The sequence below is a fragment of the Tenrec ecaudatus genome, chromosome 2 (genome assembly GCF_050624435.1).
Source record: "Tenrec ecaudatus isolate mTenEca1 chromosome 2, mTenEca1.hap1, whole genome shotgun sequence".
Taxonomy (NCBI): Eukaryota; Metazoa; Chordata; class Mammalia; order Afrosoricida; family Tenrecidae; genus Tenrec; species Tenrec ecaudatus.
In genome coordinates this window covers 130541154-130549819 of record NC_134531.1, presented here as the reverse complement: position 1 = coordinate 130549819, position 8666 = coordinate 130541154, and the positions used below count along the sequence as shown (strand labels likewise).

Genomic DNA, 8666 nt, shown 5'->3' with positions numbered 1-8666 from the left:
ATGCTCAGAGTATTTACTAAATCAAAATAGCGAAAAATGTTATAAAGAGCGTTACTTTGCCTCACCGTGCTGGAGAGCTTGTTGTTAGATTTAAACAGCATGCCAAGGGGTTTCACAACCGGAATGCCAAGGTGCGTTTTAAAGTAGCCCCTGTTGTCTTCTTCTGTTTCAGGTAATCATAACCCTCTTTTGAATATTCGTATATGATAGAAATTTAACCCTTAAGACACATTTTAAATGCTTTTCACTTTTATATTCAATCTAATTGAAATACATAGGCAAATACTCTATTAAATTCCCAACCTCAATTTTACACAATTATTTTACTTTCATATATTCCCTTATATTTATATTTTATACTAGTTGTCTAGAAGATTATCATGAAGAGAGTTAATCTTATGTTGAAGTTGAATATGCTTGTGTAAGTTTATGTGTTTAACAGAGTTGCTGAAAACCCTTTTTTTCTCCTTTCTGAGTGTGTGTACACCACATACACACACAGCCATTGAACCCATGCTAAAATAAGATTCTGCCAATGGACAGCAGCATCACCGACCATTTGTTTTAAATACCTTTAGCTTCTCTCCTTTCCTTTTCCTTCTTATTTCCTTCTTCTCTTCATCCTCTTTCCTTTGTTCTTTTTCACCTTCCTCTTCTTCCTCTCCTCCACCATACAACAAGTTAATGTGATGAATTCCTTAAGTGAGATCAGCATAAAATTGCTCTTTTGTGTAGTTCACTACCTCAAGTTTTCCTAACAGTACCTCCAAGTACAATAACTAGTTCTCAAAGGAATTAGTGGCGTTATTTAGGCAAACTTACTTAAAAAGTGAAGTATTTGAATAAGAAAGTTACAGACATAGAATCTGGAGAAAAAAGTTGATTTATCTTCTTCAAATGTTCACACTGCCTTTGTGGATATATGACCCTCCTGGAAATAGCCTGTATTATGTGAACCTGTACTGTTTTGAGTACGCTTCTGTGTTGGACTTCTGTGTTGCTATGCAGCAGGACAGGGCAGCGTATGTTCAGTTGTGCATAAAATTTCCATGAGATAAGGCTTGAGAAGATCACAGCTAACAACAATTTTCTTTAGAGTAATCTATTTTTTTCCTTCAGTTTGAAACTTTCCTTTTTCAAATCTGTATGATAAAATACAAACAAACCCTCAGAGATTGGTTGTGCTTATGTTAATTTATTTGAAACATTAGCTAAAACTAACCAACCAAAACACCTTGCCAGACAGAGGACCATTTCGTAGATTGGCTTTCAAGGAACAAATGCGACTCAGAGCCCTTAAATGAAATGTGAAGTCCTAGAGTTCTAAAATCAGATGCAGTTGGTACTAGGTGCTTAATTCTTCTTATTTATTAGAAAATAAGATTTATTTTGGTGAAAATCTACATAGCATAACTTGTTTTAATTCAATAGATTATGGACCTAATGGTCAGGAACATTTACACTGCTGGCATTTCTGTTATTTTTGCTCTAGTCGATTCACTATCATGGACGTAGATTCCCTGTCCTTCCACCTTCCTGTCTATGCGTTAGACTAGCTATGTGCCTTTGGTCTTATATACATAATGTGTTAAAAAGTACAATACTCAAGGGCCCCAATATTTACATTTTAAGTTAAGCTATTACTTAATTTAAAGGTGATTTCAGGGATAGTTTTGATTCAAGGTTTAAAGAGTAAATCGGAACAAAAACCCAGGGAATTACCCCAACCTGTGTTCTCTAAGAGTTTGAAGCTGTGGCCTACAGTTGGCTCCCTGCCTGTAGGATACATGTAACATGCATGTTCTCTACTAGAGCACTCAGTAGCGAGAGCGAACCACCGGTATCTTTCTTCTTTTTTAAGGTAGAGGATGCAAGTAGTTCATGGAGATGATTAATCCCTGTAGTCTGCTTCCTCCTCCTTCTTGAATTTCCCTCTCTTCTTTTTCTTAGTGAACAAAGATGAATAAAACTGCATCTTAGATAGTCACTCCTTGAGTCATAACTCGTCAACAACAACTGTTTTTTCCATGGTAAACTCCTCACTTTGTTTTTCTGGATTCTTAAAATTTCATTCTTATTCTTCTTTGGCTTTGATCAAACAAGAATCTTCCAATACAAACAGCTTCTTTATTAGCAATGCTGGGACTTAAAGTTCTAAGTAATGATTGATATTGAACGTCACTGAGAATAATTTCTCCTGAGGCAGTTTGTCTGCCTTCTTGAAAGCCTTTCCAGTGTTTAGAAGCGTTCTTACAGGGAAGTATTCCTGACGTCCACCACAACTCTTCGCTTGCATTTCACTCTGGAATTCCCTGCCATTCTTCTGTTTCCCCTAAGGAGATGGAGACCAGCTGGCCATAGACTTCTTCCTAATAGAACCTGTCAAAGTTATAGACAGTTGAGTTTCATATTAACTCCTCTCTTCTGAGACTTAACATAAATCCAACTTTTTTTTAAGTACCCTAATTGGTTTACTGAGTGACATCTTTTTATTTGAATTGCTAATGGTATTTTATATTTAGACAGACTTTTCTAATACTCTGCTATATATTACTGTTTTTCATCTTCTGGTTGGCATGGAACTCAATGGAGAAACTCTTCAGATATCTGTTGTATTTGGATGGAAATCAAGTTCTTATTATTGAAGTGACACAGGTAGTAGAACTTGAATATAATTTGTATCAATTTTCTTCTACCTAATTGTTTTTAAATTTATCTCTAAGTTTTCTTTGCATTATATTAGTTTTGACATCACGTATTCTTTTATATACAATATGAAGAATAAAAAAGGAAGTCAGTTTCAATATACGAAGCAGCAGTGAATATTAACCAATCGCTCAGTTACAAATACAAGTGTGCCTTCAATAGAGCAGAAGAGTAAAACTGACCCAGAGCCGAAATGGCTGTCCTGAAAGAATGAGGTTTCATGGTTTCTACTGGTGCTTCCAGCTTCATAATGGTAGCTCATCTAGCAATCGATGTTGCCAAGCTTGCAAGACGTGCAAGGTGAAGTATATGATCATGGATAGCATGGACCCAGAAAATAGGCACCTCTTCAACTGCATCCAGCGAGCCCATCAGAACAGGTCGGAAGTGTATCCTCCCTTTTTACTAGCTGTTGAAGGTGTTTACCACCTAGTAAATTTTCTGGTTTGACCTTGGCTTGGATTCTCTTGATGGACACAACTGTGTGCTCTGCTTTCCAGCATCTCAGATGGGTGAAAGCTGGCTTGGGCTCTGGGTCAAAATGCTACCACTGAAAAATTTTAAGGGTTTAAAAACTCTCATTCTTCTTGAATGACTTTCCTTAATTTACAGGCCCTTTTCCTCCTAAATGTAATAAAACCTAAGTGATATTAGCCTAATACCTAAAAAAATTTACTAATGAGGAAGATTTTTGATGGTGAGAGTTTTAGTTAAGACATCAAACACCTTACTGGTAAGTGAAGCTGGGTTAGTTGACTTGGTTAACTCCATGGTGGTTTGGTGCACTATTGAGTTAATCCTGATTGATAGTGAGTTTCTGACCAGATAAAGCTTCTCTTAGGGTCTTCTGGGCTGTGATATTTATAAGAACACATAATCGGGTCTGATCTCCAATGAGAGACTGAGTGGATTTAAACCGCTGACGTTTCATCAGGCATGTGTTTAGCCATTGCACTACCAGGACTATATGCTAGCTAGTTGTTCATCATGTTGCCTGTTCACTTTTCTGCCTACATGTCTTTAGAATGTAATCATGGAGGTCAAACTTTACAGTTAGAGAATTTTTTTATAACCAAGAAAGATGCTATTATTTGAAATAAACTCTTAGGGGACAAAACCAAGAAAAGGATAAAGTCTTTGAAGAATGAGTATTATTGGGCAGTAGAAGATGAAGATCAATGTAAAAGGATGTTCCGTGCATATGGAATATCACAGGCTTGGTGGTAATAGACACAAAGGGTGTTGTAGAAGCTAAAATAATCTTGGAATGATGAAATTATTACAACAATGAGATTCAAAAGAGAGTGACTAATTAAAAAACAAACTTAGATTGTGCTAATTATAAATTAGTTTCAGAATAATGTATGGCAGAAAATCGGCTATCTTTGTACTTAATGGAACACTCAATGTGATCACTTATCAATTAATCACTGCAAGCTTGTGGGTAGCAAAAGGAACTGTGGAAAAATTGAAGAATAAAGAGAAAAGAGAATGTGGAATGGAAGAAATGAACAAGATGATGATGACAAGGACGTTCTCAGAAATATAAGCAGAAATAATTTTCTAGATGAAGCACGGTTTACATTAACCTTGTTTTCTGTGTCCCCCACTGGGAAAACGGGAAAAGTACTATGACGAAACAAAAGGGCCTGGCCTACACTGCAGACCTTATGATGCTGTTCCTTAACTTGCAGTGGACTTTAAAGTCTGAGAGAACTTTGATTGCATAGAGAATTCGAGGAAGAACATCAGTTTCTAGCTTAACCAACCAAACAGTTGCTGTGGAGTTGACTTTGATTCTCGGTGAGCCCACGTGGATCAGAATAGAAATCAGTTCAAAGGCTTTCAACGACTGAGTTTTGGAAGTACATTGCCAACCTTTCCCTTGGGCATCTACGGAACAGCTGAGCTTTTTAACCAACTGAACCCAGGAATTCCAAAAGAGGTCGACTTTTTCCTCCCTCCCCCTTTAGCATTCTCAGTTAAGAATCCATGGAGAGAAATCCTCTCTCATTTCTATTAGGATATATCATAGTATCATTGACATTGACTAAAGGATATTATACAAAATTTAATTCAGAAAATGATCCCCTTTGAAATGAATACTGTGAACATAGTGGATGTTAGGCTCTTGTTGATGGCTGGGCAACACGTGCGCTTCAATGACTCCCTTATGGAACTATGCATGAAAGGAGGCTTCAAGCAGATTATGGAAAAGTGGAATGATTATGGAATTTTTCCATGAACTTTTTGAAGGCCGCTTGTAATTTCAATTGGGAAAAATACCCATTTAAATACGGATTGACAAATAACTACTGTATTAAAAACACAGTTATACGTCTTGCCTTTTATTTCTCTGGGGCTCATGGTTAGTCATGTGCAAAACAGAATGAAAGCCTCCACTGTCAATTTAGGTTGATTCCCATCTGCCTTGAAGGATAACCCAGGAGCCCTTCGCCATCAGGTACTTTTGTTTTTTTGCAGTTGCTATTTTATAAAGAATCTGCAATCACTTATTCTGTGTGTTTCCCCCAGCTCATGAAGAGAAACAGCTCTTGAAAACATAATGGCCAGATGATCTCAGGATGCAAGAATCCTTCAGATGTTTGCAGAGATCTATTGAAAGATGCTTCGGTTTGACAAAAGCAGGAAATGTTAATTTTCAGCTCTTTTATAAATAGAGGGATGATCTGTAAAGGGAAAACTGTTGTCACAGCAAATGTACACTTGAGTGATTCAAACCTAATTAGTGGTTCTATGATTTGCCTTGCATATATTTACTGTAACAACTGGGAAACTGCGTTTCACATTCAGATGTTGAATTGATTCTTTTCTTTTTTGTAAGCAAAACAGCTCAGAACATTTATTTCCTTCCTTTTCTTTATCTTAACCTCCCCTCACCCCATCAAAAAAAAAAAAAGAACCCTAAACCAAAAGCTCTTCAACCTTCTTTGCACCTTCTTTTTGGGTATATCTGTTATATGTTATCAATGATTATCAACATTTACTTTCTTTCAGTTCCCACTCTATTCTATTACTGTCAAATGCCCAACATATTTACCTGTTACGTGGTAACATTATCTACTTGTGCCCAGCAGTGGAAGCAGGTGAATTTTACCTTGTAAAATATATAATAATGAGCAGATAATATAATTAGGAAAAAAAACATACTCCTCAAAAACTCCTTTAAACATGAGGTTTAAAGCAATTGATGGATGGTATATGTCTTTGCTATGTCTGTTTATTTTGTTAAACAGGTAGCCAGGTACAAACAAGAAAAGACACATTTCTGCAGAGTGGTGGTTTAGTGACTAACTGCAGGCAATCTGCAACATGGCTAATAAAAACAAATTCTTATACAGAGCAGACAATTTATCATTTGTCTATACCAAAAATTTATTTTGGGGGAGTCGAAACCAAAATTGCTTGAATCAACAGTAATTTGAAGAAAAATATTTCCCCTCTTTTCCTATAGTTTATAGTATTTTGGTTATAAAAATAACAAGCTTGTTGTTGAAATATTGAAAAATGTAATTGTACATATGACAAAGAGTGGAAGTATGTAATAATACTAATAAAATTTGAAATGATTTGTTCTCCTATTTTGCATGTTTGCATATGGAATTGAAAAAAAAAGTCATTGTTTTTATGCCTTTGTGTAGGTTGCTTTGGAAAATATTTCTTTTCAACATCTTTTTCTCTTTTGCAGCCTGTTTAGATTTCGGTATGCCTCCTTGGGCTCTTTGAAACCTGATGTTCACATCGAGGGGTAGACAGGGATCTCTAAGGAACGCAGCTGGGTTGGTTAACACGTATATTCCTGGGGAACTGAGGACATTCCTGGAGTAGTTACTTATGCAGAGGTTTAGCTATTAGACATATGGCACTGGGCAAATCTGCACGCGACCTCTTTAAATTGTCAAGAAGCCAAGGTGTCCCTGTGAGGATTAATCCAAACAAAAGTCTTTTCCATCTTCTCATATGATGCGAAAACCTTCAAATTATGATATTGGCAAAAAACATTGACTATACCATGGGCTGTCAGAAGAACTGGCAAATCTCTCTCGGAAGAAGTACACCCATCATGCTTCTTAGAAACGAGAAAAGTGAGACTCTGTTTCACATACTTTGGACATGTTAACAGGGGAATTAGGTCATGATACTTGGGAAAGTTGAGGGTCAGCAGAAAAAAGGAAAGCCCTTCAAGAGAGATGGAATGACACGCTGGCATAGGATGGTGCATAGGATTGTTATGAGTCAAACCCAACCTGATGGCATCTAACAACAACAACAACAACAACAAGAGCAAGATATTAGAATTCAACAAGTACTAAACACAAACAACTCTACTGCACATTTTAGGTAGGAGAGTGGAGTGAAGTGAAACGTCTACAGAATGCTTCAGAGATGCCTCAAAATATAATTAAAATAAGAGGAAAAACAAAATTATCTGCCTTAGAAAGATTACTCACTCCCTCTGTGCAGGAAAGAATGGAAATATTACTTAACCTGGTGTTCATATTTAGGAAACACCAATGTTATTGGTTTCAGTATAGCATACACAAGAGAAAGTTCTTGATTTGGCATCCACAGAATTTAAATTTTTTGTTTTTGTTTTTCAGGAAAACCAACTAAACCAAATCAACGCCTACTGTTTGAGCAGCAAAAAAAAAAAAAAAAATCTGTGTCCTTCTAAGGCCAGTCATATAACTTTGTACTCTTCTTGAATTATAGCTAACGAAATGAGGAAAGGGCCAAACTGACAGCAGAGAGAAGATTACTTTGCATAGTGAGGGGATAATATTCTGTGTGGTCAGATCTTAAATATTGTGGTTGGATTTTTAATTAATTTATTTTAATAGGACTGAATGATTTTATCACCACTAATAACCCTTGTGGTTCTGAAAGCTAAAAAAAACTGGGCAACCAACATTTTTGCTTTATGACGGAAGATGATTGTCTGCAGATGAGAGGAAGGAAATTCCTCTGAGCTAACTGCACAGAGTATGCAAACTGCATAGAGGATGCAAACTGCACAGAGGATGCAAACTGCACAGAGTATGCTGACTGCACAGAGGATGATGACTGCACAGAGGATGCTGATGCACAGAGGATGCTGATGCACAGAGGATGATGATGCACAGTGGATGCTGATGCACAGAGGATGCTGGTGCACAGAGGATGATGATGCACAGAGGATGATGATGCACAGAGGATGCTGACTGCACAGAGTATGCTGACTGCACAGAGTATGCTGACTGCACAGAGGATGATGATGCACAGAGGATGACGACTGCACAGGGCCTGTGGCTAGTAGCACTTGGTGGTTTCATTGAGTCCCTTTTCTGCAGAGTGAGTGTTGGAAGACGTTGGCCATGAACTAGGCAAGTGACTGAAATGCCACTTGGTGAGAAATGTCCAAATGGAAACCTTTGAAAGGAGGGAAAGAGGGGTGTCAAAATGATTACTCTCCTCTGCAAGAAGTCTATTTCTTGGCCATTAAGCTTTTTTTTTTTCCATACGTTTATTTTTCAACAGAAACAGCTATTTAAGATGACATGGGATTTGCTACATTGTGCAAAGTCTTTATTTTTTCTGAAAACTCCTTTCTATCTTCCCCCCATCTCTGTGTTCTTTCAGATGGCTGGTTCGAGGTTTTAGACGCAGAGTACGGAAGAATAGGATTGCAATAAATATGAGGGGCTTGAAAAAGTGTTAATTAAAAGTTAATTAAAAGACAAATGCTGTATTTTTCTCTGGATTTATGGAAGGCAGTACATCATCAGACCAGTGTGAACTCATTGTTTTTGTGGATTCTAGTCAAATAGTTAAAGGAAAACTTTAGAGCAGAACTAACGTATTAAACTATGTGAGTATATTAACATATAAACTGGGTGACCTTCCTATATAAATTCTGAGGAAAGAAACATATGTTATTTAATATTTCTGAATTTTGAAAT

General features: G+C 36.9%; 1 pseudogene; it reads left to right on the top strand.

The window, feature by feature from the left end:
* Positions 1–2899: 2899 nt before the first annotated feature.
* LOC142440961 (glutathione S-transferase 3, mitochondrial pseudogene) lies at positions 2900–3260 on the top strand (annotated as a pseudogene).
* The last annotated feature ends 5406 nt before the right edge of the window (positions 3261–8666 follow it).